Source organism: Protopterus annectens, chromosome 4.part0, assembly GCF_019279795.1.
Source record: "Protopterus annectens isolate FY-2018-M chromosome 4.part0, PAN1.0, whole genome shotgun sequence".
NCBI classification, from domain to species: domain Eukaryota; kingdom Metazoa; phylum Chordata; order Ceratodontiformes; family Protopteridae; genus Protopterus; species Protopterus annectens.
Window position 1 is genome coordinate 584,955,828 of NC_056733.1, and position 14,890 is coordinate 584,970,717.

A 14,890-nucleotide genomic window follows, 5' to 3' on the forward strand; every position below is an offset into this window, starting at 1 on the left:
TTATATAGGAGGTGAGTATCCTACATATCCTGGAGTTACTTCTGTTTCAGATAGTATGCAGTTTGCTTAATAAGTATACTTTAATGGAGCCCTCTTATCTGTGATACGATTTTTGAATAACATCCATGTCACTCTGGACCTTTGTTATAGTTTGACATCCTGGGTTTGGAATTTACTGCTTGTTACTTAAGGGCTTCATCTGGCAGCCCTTTCAATCCAGCTATCTGAATCTGTGGCCATTATTGTCTAGTGGTGTCTATCGTGTGGATGAGGCCCTTTAATCCAAGATGTGAGATGAGCTGTAAAGCAGTAAGTACAGTGCAGACTTAGAGCAGCTAGTCTGCACATCAAGTGGCACTGCCATTACATTTAGTAGAAGTTTATGGCCTAGTCTGTCTCTATCCCCCAAAAAGCACCCTTAATAGTCTTCTGTTAACCTCCATATATCATACCCTTGTAGCTCACCAATCAGGGGACCAGACAATATGGATAGGCAATTTCCTAACTATCCTTCTGCCAGCTTGGTGGATTTGCATATCTTGAAACAATGTAGCAATTGTCTCATGTTTGCTGACAACTACATAATCCTTAAAGTAATGGATACAGTATGTGAGAGATGCATGTACACAATGCCATTGGAGGCTAAACTCTCGCATACAAGTGCACATCAGGTTGCCAAAACCACATATACAGTACCCACCACAATTAGCACCTAACACACACATAGACCAACATATGCTGAGGTTTTTAAATGCAATCTTCCTAAACAACGAAGACCTCCTAGATTTGTCCAGCAGCAAAGATTATCCTCAACGAGCCCAAAAGCACTCAACCAAAGCAACACCTAAACCTGCACAGTCACACTCAGCGGAGCCTCAAATCCAAAGATTATAAGGCAAGCAAACAGACTTCCCATGACTCTAGACATAGGGGACTCCATTGTAAGAAGTACTGGTATCCCTCTAACCAGACTGAACAAGAAGAAGAAAATGGCTAGTTGCTTATCTGGAGCCAGGGTCCACCAAATTCTGCACGCACTCAAGTCATTGCACCACAGGTATCAGTGTAATTCCATCATAGTCCGTACAGTTGTAAAGGACCAGAGATGTACCTCCCTAGATGATATGAAGAAAGGTATTCTAGATCTCTCTAACTCTGTGTCCCAGACTGGTATGAGCCTAGCACTGAGCAGCATATTACCTTCACCAAGGATGATGCCACAATACAAACAAAAGATGATTAATTTTAACAGCTGGCTGAATTGAGGTTCTGGTGTCATTCTAAGGGGATACAATATTTGTCAGCATGAGAAGACATGGTTAACAGACCACATTGTTTTTTCCAAGGATGGTCTGTACCTATCTTCACTAGGCTTTTTAATACTGGCTAAAATGGTATCTTCCCTCACAGAGCCTTTTTTAGGCAATGGCAAATTGACAAACCTACCAACATAGAATGTTACTGTTCATTGCCAGGAGCCAAAACAAGCTACAGTTCCTCCAAGCACTACTGACACTGGAGAATGTAGACATCTGTGCAGTAACAAAGACATGGCTTAAAGCTGCAGAGAGTACCCTGGCAGTGCAAGGTTTCAGTGTCTTCTATACTTTTAGGCCAGTAGCTACACAAACAGGGACGAAAGGTGGAGGTATCTCAGTATAAATCAGTAATAAGCACACCTCTAGGTTGGTTAAACAGGGTAACATCCTGGAGTTTCTCTGCATGTAGGTCACTAGATAAAACCCTGTACCATATCCTAGCAAGCTGTAGGTCACCCTCTGTGTCCCACAAAATGCATACCACATATTTTGGTTGGATAGTGAGTGTCTCCAGTAGGTCTAACACCTTATTCACTGCAGACTTTAACCCTCTGTAGCCTGGGAGTCCTACACAGCCTCAAACCTGCAGACACAAAAATTCCTGGACTTTATAAATACAAACACACAAGACCAGTTAATGCATATGCCATCCAGATGTTCCAACATATTGGACCTCGTACTCACTTATATAGGTGAACATTGCACCCCCCACCCAATATCACATCCTCCCTGTTAAGGTTTGACCAGAAAACTGTCTACTTTGAAATCAAAATCAACTCTGTAAACCCGGTAACAGGAACTATTCCAAAGCAAGCTGCTTTTTATCAAGAGAAAGTTTGCCAAAATTCTGTCTTCCCAAACTCAGAGAAAACAACAGTCTAAGAGCAATTGTTCACAGAAACTCGTACAACCATGTCAATGGCTGCACATAGAGGCTGCTATACCTACCAGAAGTAATCCCAAAACTAGCTCCAAAAACAAACCACCCTGGTGGCATCCCAAATTAAACAGGTTTATATAACAAAAGGAAAACAATCATAGCTAAACTTAGGAAATGTAACTCCAGTAAAGATAAGAACTCACTGTTCAGAATTAAACAGGCAACTAAGAAGGCTAATTATGACCAATATAGCCAATGTTGAGGGAAAGATAACCCCATTAGGCAAAAGACAACTGTAAGGCCTTCAGCTATGTCAGAAACCTCAGAGGCAGCACTGGTAGTTAATGCTACCAGATTCACTGAACCGGGTGATTATAGTGAATCTGTTGGCTGACAAATTCATTTCCAGTTTTAGTCCCTACTTACCCCCCATCCACACTTCCCCAGGAAACAACTTCAGGCATAACACCTCCTAATATAAATAAAGAGCATGTACTGGCAGCACTTCCTAAGACCTGAAACACAGTCTCAGTGGGCCCCAATAATATCCTAGAATGCCTCCTGAATAGTCTAAAAATATGACCTGTTAGGTCCACTGGAGTTGCTATTTAACTATAGTCTCAAAGCAGGCTTTGTGCCACGAGAATGGAGGACTGCAGTGGTCATCCCTCTTCATAAGGGTGGACCATTAACAGATCCCAGAAACTACTGGCCCATTAGTTTGACTAGTCTTGCATGTAAAGCCACAAAGTGAATTGTCATGGAAATGTTCAACAATCAAAAAAATTAATAAAGACATAGGAGACTTTCAGACACTGGATCCATCCTAGTTTGCTTTGTTGAAGGAATGTCATGCCTACCAAACCTGGTGGACTTCTTTGAGAAGGTCACCAGGCGTTAGATGGGAATAAAACTATGCACACTGCCTACCTTGACCTGGCTAAGGCATTTGATAAAAAAAAAACACACTGTCAGTATTAACAAACTTACAGAATTGGGCAAAAAATCCCTGTATAACCCCCTGGACAGCTGGTTCACAGATAAGACACAGGAAGTTAGGATTGCTGAGACCACCTCCACAAGAAGTCAATCACCAGTGGAGTCCTTCAGGGCTCCTTGCTTGACCCGATCTTCTTTGGCCTTGACTTCCAATTTGTAGATCCCAGTGTCAAAGGCCTCTGGCTGATTAAGTTTACAGATGATTGCAAACTGGGAGCAGTCATAAAATCCCCCCCAAGACACAAGTCTCTTACAAGAGTGCCTAACGCAGAAAAATGACCAGTGCCAAGGCCATGGCTTAAAGCACAATGCCAAGAAAAACATTATAGTACCTTTTAGGAAGTCAGACATCCCAGGAAACTACTTCATTATTACTTCATGACTACAATTTGACCCAGTAGTCATGTGTCTGGGAATACATGCAGACAGTAACCTGGTGTTCAACCAACTTGTGTCCAAGGTACTAAGGAAATCCTTCTGTGTTGCTCAATTTGTAAGTAAGGACGTGGCATCTAGATCCAGAGAAGTCATTGTATAACTGTACTCGGGCCTCTTCAGACCCATCACTGAGTATAATGCCCCCATTTAGTATGTACTTGACCAGATGTATGCAGCAGCTGAATGTCCACAAGGGTTCCTTACAAAAAACATGCAGTGCACAAACACAATGTTCTATGCAGATCACCTCAAAGCTCTATCTCTATGCTCAGTCTCCTAGAGATTACTGAGAGGCAATCTATGCCTGCTATACAAGGCATCCCTGGACTTCACTCTGATGTACGTTTTGCACATCACAAAACAAACTTGCTTACAACATAAATATGACATGTTGGAGATGCAGATAGGTATCTCAGAGAATTCCCATTCTCTGGAATATGCATCCCATCCATATGAAACAAAGTTCCTCCCTAACCCTATTTAAGCATAACTTGTACCATTGGATGGGAAATCAGAAGTGCTTCCCTGACCAGAGACGTACATCCCTAGATGATATGAAGAAAGGCATTATAGATGTAATTGTGTGTCTCTGACTGGTATGAGCCTAGCATTGAGCAGCATAGTACCTTCACCAAAGATGATGCAACAATACGAGCAAAAAATGATTCATTTTAACAATTGGCTGAAGTGAGTTTCTGGTGTCATTCTAAGAGGCTGTAATATTTGTCAGCATGAGAAGACATGGTTAACAGACCATGTTGCTTTGCACCTGTGTATCTGATGGGCAGATGCAGTCAGTAAATCATGTCATAACCAGTAGTCATTCCCTGTATAAATGCCTAAAACATAACTTGAAGGACACTTGTGGTTGCATGGCTAGGTTTATGGTCATTAGACTGGTATGCACCTGTGAACTCTTTAACCCTGCCATCATTGCATGTGGGTTACCTGCCAGTTGTTATCCCACTGGCTGTTCCTCATCATGTCATCTTATGGAACAGACCTGTCTTTTACTCTGGTTCCAGATAATTACTGATCTGATGTAGGTACTGGTACTATGATAGTCTTTGGTACTCATTTCCTTGTTGGTTTTGCCACTGACAAGGTTGCTTCAGTCCTTATTTGTAACTCTGAAGTTTTTTGGCACCATCATGTCCAGTTTTTTTGTTACTGTGGTCTGTTCTCTTGGTTCTTAACAGCCTGACAGGAACTTGTGCCACTGCTTGCTGATGCTAGCCATAAGAATGTACTGGTTTCAGCTGCCTGGAATGCAGAGCCACACCAGTACATTCTCAGCATCTTATGCTGTACTTCTTGTGTTGATTTTCTTGGTGGCATAACAACCATTACCCTTGCTTTGTCAAGTGCTGAGTGCTTTGTACTGAACAGTGCGATTAGCACAACAGGCTTCATGCCATGAGTACTATTGGTGCCTCTCTGTTTGGGAACTTTCATGTAGCAGTATGTGGCATACGTTGTCATTTATGGAATGTCACTTCCTGTATCTTCTCAAATGAGACTGAATATTAAATAACAAGTTAGTGCATTTTCACCGGTTCTGAGTTTGTTGTTAGCAATCCCTTCCTAGATTCTTCAGAGTATTTTTCTTTTGGCTTATAACCCAAAATATATCTTCTTTTCTGTTTGCCAGTTGGAGTACATTTTTCAACAAACACATTGGATAAGATATATTGACACAACCATATGTATTTGCCGCCATCTGTGTTTCCCTCCATGTAGTGCATCATCTCCCTGAACACATCAGAATGTTCTTCGTATTTCACTGTTGCAGTCATCACCTGTAGGTTACCCCTGCTGTGGTAGCCCTCGAATGGCCCGAATACCAGAGACAATGTTTTTTTGCATCAGCTGTTGTCGCTTGTAGACTGACATCAGGTCGTCAATGCTATAAAGCAAGGCAGCTGACGACATTACTTCAGTCTTTCTTGCCGTGAAGCCCGTAGCAGAAGCAGTTCGCAAGTGTGCCAATTGGTCACTACCAGAGCTCGGATTACAGCTGAAAATGTCTAAAGCTAAGTACCCCATTGGGGATACTTTTTTCTTGCACTAACCAATGTCTGACAAAGTTAACAATTGTCTCACTGTGGAAAGCAGATCCCACACTGAGACTTCCATTCATACATCACTTGTTTAGGCCCAGACCATGACATCCTCCATTGCTGGTTCTGTGCCCTCTTTAACGTGAGAACCATTCATTGTAGAGCTCTTATTGTAGATAGGTATTTTCATCCTCCATCTTCACAAATGGCATCTGTCAGCCAACAGTCCACAGACATTCTGAAAAAATGTAGAAATAAAGATGGAAACAGACCACACAAGGCTAAGCCTTCCAATGACTCTGCCGCTAAGCAGGTCATCAGTTCTCCGGAATTCAATGAGACGCTTTTGCAGCCCCTCTGCCTCAGTTGGGTCCGGAGCCATGATGCAAGCACCGGCTTCCAAGGAGGCCTTTCACACTACCGATTCTAGACAAAAACAGAAGTCTTCTCATCTGGCTACCATTTTTCTCAGACCAATGGATACTCTTGGCCTGGAAGCCAGGCCACTCCTAGAAAATCTATCTCTAGCCACCATCTTACTCCTGCTCCACCACCCCAAGCCCAAATGCTTAAGATGGTGGAGGATCTTATCTCCCTTATTAGGGGCAGTCAGGCCACAACTTCTAAAAGGAAAAGACACCCTACTCCTGAACTAATAACACAGCAGGATTCTGAGGAATCTGATTATTCAGATTTTGAAGAGAAACAACCACCTTTGACTACTTATGAGGATTCAGATGCAGAGGAATCTATTCCTTCTGCCTCTCCACCAGAAGACCTTTTCTTTGGAGAACCCTTCACACCCTCAGGGAACATTTCCACCTGGAATCTCAGGACTTCCCTCAGTCTAAGAAAAGGCTAAAAGAGTTTCTAGACCTGCCTCAGCACAGACCCCTGGCCATCCCCCCTATCTTAGAAGTGGTGGATGATGTTTTCCATGAATCCAGCTTAGCCCCTAATGCCCTCCCACCTGCTCCCAGTAAACCTGACCGGTATTAGAGTACTGCATTCTCACAAATACCTGTACAGAAATCCTGCTGCAGACCCAGAGGTCATTACACAGAGACCTAAAGGAGCTAGGGCTAGTTCTGCAAATAGTTCTACTCCTTCGGACAAGGATGCCAGAGCTCTGGACAAATGGGGTAAAAAAGTTTACACCTCTGCAACTTTAGCCATCGGAGCACTCAAATGTCAGTTTCATATGTTAAAATATCAACAACACACTTTGGAGCTATTAAAGCAAAATATTTTTACCTTTCCTGACTGTGCCATTCTAAAGAGTTAGCAGATTTACTGCACTCTGCTTGTCAAGTGGCAAAACACACTTTACACTGTGGACACAAAAATCAGTGTGCCACTCAACCTCAACCCATAAGGCAAAACAATGTACCCAACACACTAGTCATAGGTGACTCTATAGTCAGGCACACTGATGTCCCACTCGCCAGGCTAAACAAGAAGAAAGTTACTGTCAACTGCCTATCGAGTGCCAGGATCTGCCACATAATGCAAGCACTCCGGTCACTCCACAATAAGTACAAGTATGACTGTCATTTTCCATGTTGGTGTGAATGAACTGAGATGTACCTCCTTGGACTACATGAAGAGAGACATGGAGGAGCTCTCGGATCATGTAACCCAGGCAGGTATGACCCTAGTCCTGAGTAGCATCCTGCCATCGCCCAGAATTATACCACAATACAAGGACAAAATGATTGACTTCAGCAGTTGGCTAAGCTTCTGCTGTCATTCTAAGGGGATCCAGTGTCTGTTTGCCTGGGACGACATGATCGACAAACCACAATGCTTTGCCAAAGATGGCCTGCACCTGTCGCCCCTGGGTTTCCGGATACTGGCTAAGGCTCTTACCCGCCCCTATAGTGCCTTTTTTAGCAAGGTTCAAATGACAAAATCACCATCGTAGCAGGTGTAAGCAAGCAAAATCTGAGGGTAATGCTACTCAGTGCTGGAAGTCTAAACCTCAAAATTCACTCACTCAAGGCACTCCTTAAAAAGGAGAACATTGACATCTGTACAGTGACCGAGACCTGGTTGAAGGCTCCAGAGAGCACCCCTGAATTACCAGGCTATAACTCATACCACACCTTTCAGCCACCTAACCTGGACCAAAACGCTAAAGGAGGAGCCATGTCCATATTCACTAAGGCTGTCCACACCTCCAGTCTAGTTGCTCAACATAATGCATCTGAAATTATCAAAGTGCAACTAACACTGGGCAAGACTGCAATCCAGGCTGTAACTTGTTACAGATCCCCCACCATGCCCCAGGATGCCCAATCCACGTTTGTTGGTATACTGTGTAATATTAAGGTACAGCCTAATAATGGGTGATTTCAACTACCCCACAATCAACTAGGAAAACTACTCGTGTACTAACATAGTTGCTCAAAGCTTTCTGGAAATCATAAATTCCAGTGCTCTGGATCAACTTGTCCATACCCCCACCAGAGGCAGCAATTTCCTGGACCTAGTCATTACCAATATGGGCAAACTATGTTCCACGCCAGAAGTCAACTCCTTGCTGGTCAGATCCGACCACAGACATAAATATCTGCCCCCACCCTCCATTAAGGAAACCACTGTAAAAAAACTTCTCCAAAGCCAACTTTGTGCTTCTTAAGACAGAAGTGGCAAGCTTCATGGCACCCATACAGACAGAAAATAGAGGTACAACTGCTGAATCCTATACAAATGCACTGTATAAGCACATACACAAGTGCATTGATCATGCCATTTCCAACAGAACCAAGATGCTATTCTCCAAAAAAAGGAAGCTAATGTGGTGGTCCCCTACCAGAAACAAACTCTACAACAGAAGGAAGAAGCTCTTGCAAAAAAGAGTAAAATCCCGTGATTGCAGGAACTCCCTGGTCACCCTCAGTAAGAAGCTAAGATCCCTCATAAAATCCTCCAAAGCTAGTTATGAAAATAAAATCGCCACTGATTCTAAAGACAACCACAAAGCATTCTACAGCTGTCAGATCTGCTCTGAGCTACAGCACAATGGCACTAGACATACAGAACCAACTGATATTGCCAACATCCTGGCAGATAGGTTCAGTGCAAACTTCACCCCCCACCCCCACCCCCACCCCCACCCCCTAAAGGGCCCATCACTATACAGGAAGAATGCAAAGCCACTGTAATCATGGCTGTGCAAGTAAAGACTGCACTCTCCAAAGCCAAGAACACAGCATCCATGGGACCTGGCAACATCCCAGGCTGCATTCTGCATGAGCTACAGAACGAACTTGCACCCCCACCTAAGTACCATGTTCAATCATAGCCTCACTTCAAGCTTTGTGCCTACTGAATGGCACACAGCGATGGTTAATCCCACTCCACAAAGGGGGTGCCACCATGGAGCCTGTGAACTACTGCCCCATTAACATGATGAGCCTGGTCTGCAAGGCTATGGAACGTGTCATCTTGGAGTTTATAAACAAGGACATAGGTAACCTCCAAACTCTGGAGCCCACTCAGTTTCAGTTTGTAAAAGGTAGGTCATGTCTCCTAAACATGGTTGACTTCTTTGAAGTAGTCACCAGAGCCGTGGACGAGGGTAAGGTGGTGCACCAAAGCTTTCAACACCATCCCCCACTCTGGAATTATAGTTAAACTCAGTAGACTGGGCATAAATCCCTATGTCACAAGATGGGTGGCCAAATGGCTCACTGACAGAACCCACACAGTGAAAGTAGCAGATTCCAAATCCAACTTCAGACCAGTGACAAGTGGAGCACCACAGGGTTCAGTACTAGGTTCTCTCTTGTTTCGCATCTACTTCTAAGTTCAGGCTAATACAGCAGGTCTTTGGCTAAAGAAGTTCACAGATGACTGCAAACTAGGTGCCATAATAGATTCACCTAATGATGTGGATATTCTACAAAGGAGCCTCATTGAGACTGATGCTTGGTGTCAAAGTCATGGCCTCAAGCTCAATGCCATGAAGTGCATTGTCATCCCCTTTGGGAAATACACTGTACCCATGCACTACCACATAGGTGTTAGCCTACTAAACACCGAAAGTGTGATAACAGACCTTGGAACACAGGTGGACAGTAGTCTCTCCTTTGATGATCACATTGCCACAGTAGTCAGGAAATCCTTCTACGTGGCACACCTCATCCCAAAGGGGTTCACCTCCAGAAAAAAAAGAGGTCATTGTTCCTCTTTACTCATCCCTCATCAGACGCATTATAGAGTACAACACCCTGTTTGGCATGTACATTGCAAGATGTCTACAACAACAGGAAAGGCCACAGAAATACCTCACCAAGAGGATTACTGGCCTCAAACAGATGCCATATGCAGACCATTTAAAAAAACTCCAGCTCTATTCCATCGCTTATCGCCTACACAGAGGTGACCTCTGCCTAACATACAAAGCCATGTCAATCCCAAATCTGTTGGACATGCTACACTTAAAGAAACCCCAATCCCTCCGAGCCACACTCTCCCGGGACCTAAACCATGCCACCACAATAAACAGAACATGCTGGAGGGATAGATTCCTGTCCCAGAGACTTCCCATGCTCTGGAACAGACTGCCCATTCATGTCAAGCAAAGCTCCTCATTAGCCCTCTTTAAGAAAAATCTCGACAACTGGATGGGAAATAGGAAATTCACCCCGGGGATCACATCTGTGGCTCTGCTAGATAGGGAAACATTCAAATAACTTTCTTGGGTGGTGAAAGCCAGGGAACTTTTTTGGCTAGGCTTATATAGGCCCCAGGGCCGATAGCCTAGTACCTACCTATGAACCTATATGATGCGCTAGAAGCCTCTAGCAGGGCAACAGTGTCTGGATCTGTCATTAGGAGACATGCATGGTTGAAGGAACAACCTCTCCCTGATCATGTCAAGTCTAAATTAATTATTGCACCCTTGGATAAAGACTGCTTGTTTGGAGAAAAAGCACAAGAGGTGCTTAAAATGATGGAAGACAAAGCAAAATCAATGCAAATAGTAAACTGTTTCTTTCATGTTAAACCTCCTAGATTCAGCAGGAATTTTCTGTCTAAACACTGTTTTTTTCCGGCACCTAGCAGACAGGGGCAAGGTAAGACCCACAGGGACAGACCTCCCAGGCCCCTATCCCAGGGACAGCAGATAACCAAACAGTGGACCACTTCTGCCCCAAAGGCAAGGCTGCCCTTCTGCAAAGAAAATTTGCTGCTTATAACAAAGGACCAATGGATCCTAAAGATAATTTTTCAAGGATACAAATTCAATTTCAACGAATTCCCAATTCCCAGAGGGTACCCAGATTTACCTCCAAATCAGTGGGCAGAGGCATTAAAACAAGTCCAAACTCTCATATCCCAGGGGGCAGTAGAACTTGTTCCCGCAGATCAAACAGACAAAGGCTTTTATTCCAGGCTATTCCTTGTTCCCAGAAAGGAGAGCACTTGGCACCCCATCCTGGATCTGTCCAATCTGAACACCTCCTTGGTGGTCCCCAAATTCAAAATGCTAACTTTGCAGCAGCTGCTGCCTGTGCTGACAAAAAAAAATGCCTGGTTAGTGACCCTAGACCTAAAAGATGCCTCCCTTCACATCCCCATAAAGGAATCCTGCAGGAAATTCCTGTGCTTCAGAGCAGGCTCACAACACTTTCAGTTCTCTGTGCTTCCTTCTGCTCCCAGAGTAGTCACCAAATGTTTGGCTCCGGTCATAGCATTTTTCAAGCAGAGAAATATACAGATTTACCCTTATCTGGATGACTGCCTCATTCAGGCAGAATGCAGAGAAAAACTGCTCCAGGACCTCTGTTTTGTCAAAACCCTCCTAACTTCCTTGGGTTCACCATCAGCAAGATGAAATCAAAGCAAATACCCTCCAGGAGGATCATTTTCTTGGGAGCACTGCTGGACACAGCATCCCAAATGGGCTTCCTATCCCAAGAAAAGCAGAGCTTCCTGCCTCTCTACTTTACCCAGCTGTCATCCAAAAGTCACCTCACGGCGAGGAAGCTTCTGCAAGCTTTGGGGTACAGGGCATTTTGCATCCTTCTAATTCCTCTGGCCAGGCTTCACATGAGGAAGCTTCAGTGGTATCTAAAGAACCTTTGGTGTCAACACTCACAGCCTCTAGAGACCTCTCTCCCTCTGATCCTCTGTATAAGGGCTGAGTTTCTCTGGTGAGCATGGGCCTGTGCCTGTGCCAACAACAAGAGTCTCTCCTTCATTCTCTGCCCTACCAGGCAGACCATCACCACCGACACCTCAGACATTGCTTGGGGTGCTCACCTAGCAGGCATGTGCACCCTAGGTCTTTGGAATGCCCAACACCTTCCCTTGCATATCAAACAGAAGGAAATGATGGCAGTACAAAAGGCTCTGACATCCTTCCGTCCCAATCTCAGGCCAGGGGTTCTCCTTATCAAAACAGACAACACTACAGTAATAGGATACATCAACAAACAAGGAGGGACCCAATCTTACCCTCTGTGCAGGCTAGCCATGAACCTCTGGCTGACTGCCTCCTCCATGGGATTACACCTAATAGCCCAATACCTACCAGGGATCAACAACACGCTGGCAGACCACTTAAGCAGAAACTTACTGGACCCGTATGAATGGCAGCTCCGCAGAAAGATCTTTTTGGAAGTCACTCAGGAGTGGGGAAATCCGGAGGTGGATCTCTTTGCTTCACACCTCAACCACCAGCTAAAGAAATTCTGTACCGGGGGAGTACCACCACCTAGCATGGAAGGTAGATGCCTTTACCTTCCCCTGGAACTCCCTCTTTATGTACGCATTCCCTCCCCTGCCTCTTATTCCCAAGGTACTGATCAAGATAAGGGAGGAGGGACCAAAGGCCATCCTCATTGCTCCAGATTGGCCCAGGCAGCATTGGTACCCCTTGCTGCACAGCATGACATCACAGCCTCCCAGGCAGCTTCCTCTGATCCCAGACCTTTTCACTCAAGTGTGTGTGTGTGGGGGGGGGAGGGGTGCACCCTCTTGCAGACTCTCAAACTATCAGCATGGCTAATACTCAAAAGGCAAGCAAGGGGCACGTGTTAAGCAAACAGGTCCTAGACATTATCACAGAAGCCAGAATGCCCAGCACCAGAAAATCTTATGCAGGGAAATGGAAAGGATTCTGCTCCTGGAGCCAGTCCAGAGGGGGCAGTTCCTCACAACCTTCCATCCCTTTTATCCTGGACTATCTAGCGGAGTTGCTCAATAGTGGCCTCTCCTTCTCTTCTGTTAAAATCCATGCCTCAGCCATTTCAGCTTACTTCGATACAGACCAGCCCCTGTTCTCACATCCTTTGATTAAACAATTCCTCAGAGGGGCTTCTAATATCAAGACCTCCCAGAAGGCCACCTATGCCAGCCTGGGACCTGAATTATGTTTTGGAAAAACAAACTGTCAGAAGAAAAATTCAAATGAGTCACATCTGCCTCAGGTGATGAAAAACTTCTTTATTAGCAGCTAACCAGATTACACATCTTGTTGGCCAAGATGATCTCCTCCTCTGGTCAACTTGTTTACTGACATCAACTTTTATACTGCAAGCAAAACAACTTTTTGTTACATTTCTGACTGTTGACAGTTGGCTATGGAAAAACACCTGCGGTAAACATGTTTGTCAAAAATTACCTCAAAACAACAGTTAGTGCAGAATGTTCAAGAAGTACAGAATGTTCAGTTCAACATTGGTAGCTCAAATTTTCCAGGGCACACTGCCTGCTTCAGTAAATTAACTCTTACTCGGCCGTGCGTCCTTATCCCAGGCTTCACTAAGCTATAACCAAGTCTCTTTATTCTGAAAAGCAGAAATGTTTATAAGCAATGCTGCATTTTGTTCACAGATGAGGCCCATCTTTGATAGGCATATCCCAACAAATAACATGTTCACTTTGCAAGAAGAGGCAAAAGACAAATAACAGTATGTTTTTAAAACTTTTCTCTTAACACAAACCTTACCACCATTTGAACCTGCTGCTTTAGCAGAACTGAAATACCTCTCCTGGAAGACTGCTTTCATACTAGCTATCACCTCAGCTGGAATGGTTTCAGAACTTCAGGCACTGATGTCCAGTGAACCCTTCATCATTTTCCATGCAGACAAGTTATCCATTAGGACTAACCCCTCCCTTATGCCCAAGGTGATATTTAATGTGACTCTTAACCAGGCCATTCATCTGCCCACCTTCTTCCCTAACCCTCAAAACAAGGGGGAAAGAATTCTGCACTCACCTAGATGTCCACAGACAGCTCAGATACTAGCTAAACCATACAAAACCCTTCAGGAAAAACGACCAACTTCTTGTGAGCTTTGCCTTAGGGGCAGAGGGGAAGCCCATTTCCAAGCAAACCATTTCCAAATGGATATCACACTATATCCATTTCTGCTACAGATTACATGGGAAACCACCCCCTAAGTCGATTCGTACCCATTCCACTAGGGCAGCCTCCACTTCCACAGCATTCCTCAGAGGAATTCCCACCAGGCACATCTTGGAAGCTGCCACCTGTACCTCAGTCCATACCTTTACAAAGCATTACCACCTTCCTCTTTTTCTCTAAGGCTAGGGCAGGGTTTGCCTCTGCAGTTCTGCAGGGCTTGCTTATCCATGCCTAGGTCTCTAACTAATCCTCCACCCCTCTACTCAGCTTTGGAAATCCTCCCACAGGTGATGACTGCAACAGTGAAACATGAAGAACATAGTGCAGTTGTGTACACTTATCATAATTGTAGATGTTTGAGTGTATTCACTGTTGCAGTCCTGGTTTCCCTCCCTCCTTCCCCCTTATATCCTCTTTCCTTAGGGAGACATAGGCTTCTTTAGGTGGTTTTTAACCACCAGGACCACTTTGCCATATTTCCTTGGGCTTCTGACTGGTTAGGGCAAGAAAAACTGATGTAATGATGTCAGCTGCCTTGCTTTATAACACTGACGACCTGATGTCAGTCTACAAGCGACAGCAGCTGATGCAAAAAACATTGTCTCTGGTATTCGGGATGGCAGAGGGCTACCACAGCAGGGATAACCCACAGGTGATGACTGCAACAGTGAATACACTCGAACATCTACATTTATGGTAAGTGTACACAACTGTACTTTCTGTGTTGTGCCTCATCACTGATATTGTGACTCAAGTTGTTCTGGGTATTTAATACTTTGAACGTGTCCGAGTGACTTGTTTACAAAAG

The 14,890-nt window shown here is 44.4% G+C and overlaps 1 protein-coding gene across 1 annotated transcript in view; it reads left to right on the forward strand.

Annotated features, from left to right (window-relative positions):
- Positions 1 to 14,890, forward strand: part of ACACB (acetyl-CoA carboxylase beta) — a 1,510,375-nt gene that overhangs the window by 418,338 nt on the left and 1,077,147 nt on the right. The gene's annotated exons all lie outside the window — the stretch shown is intronic.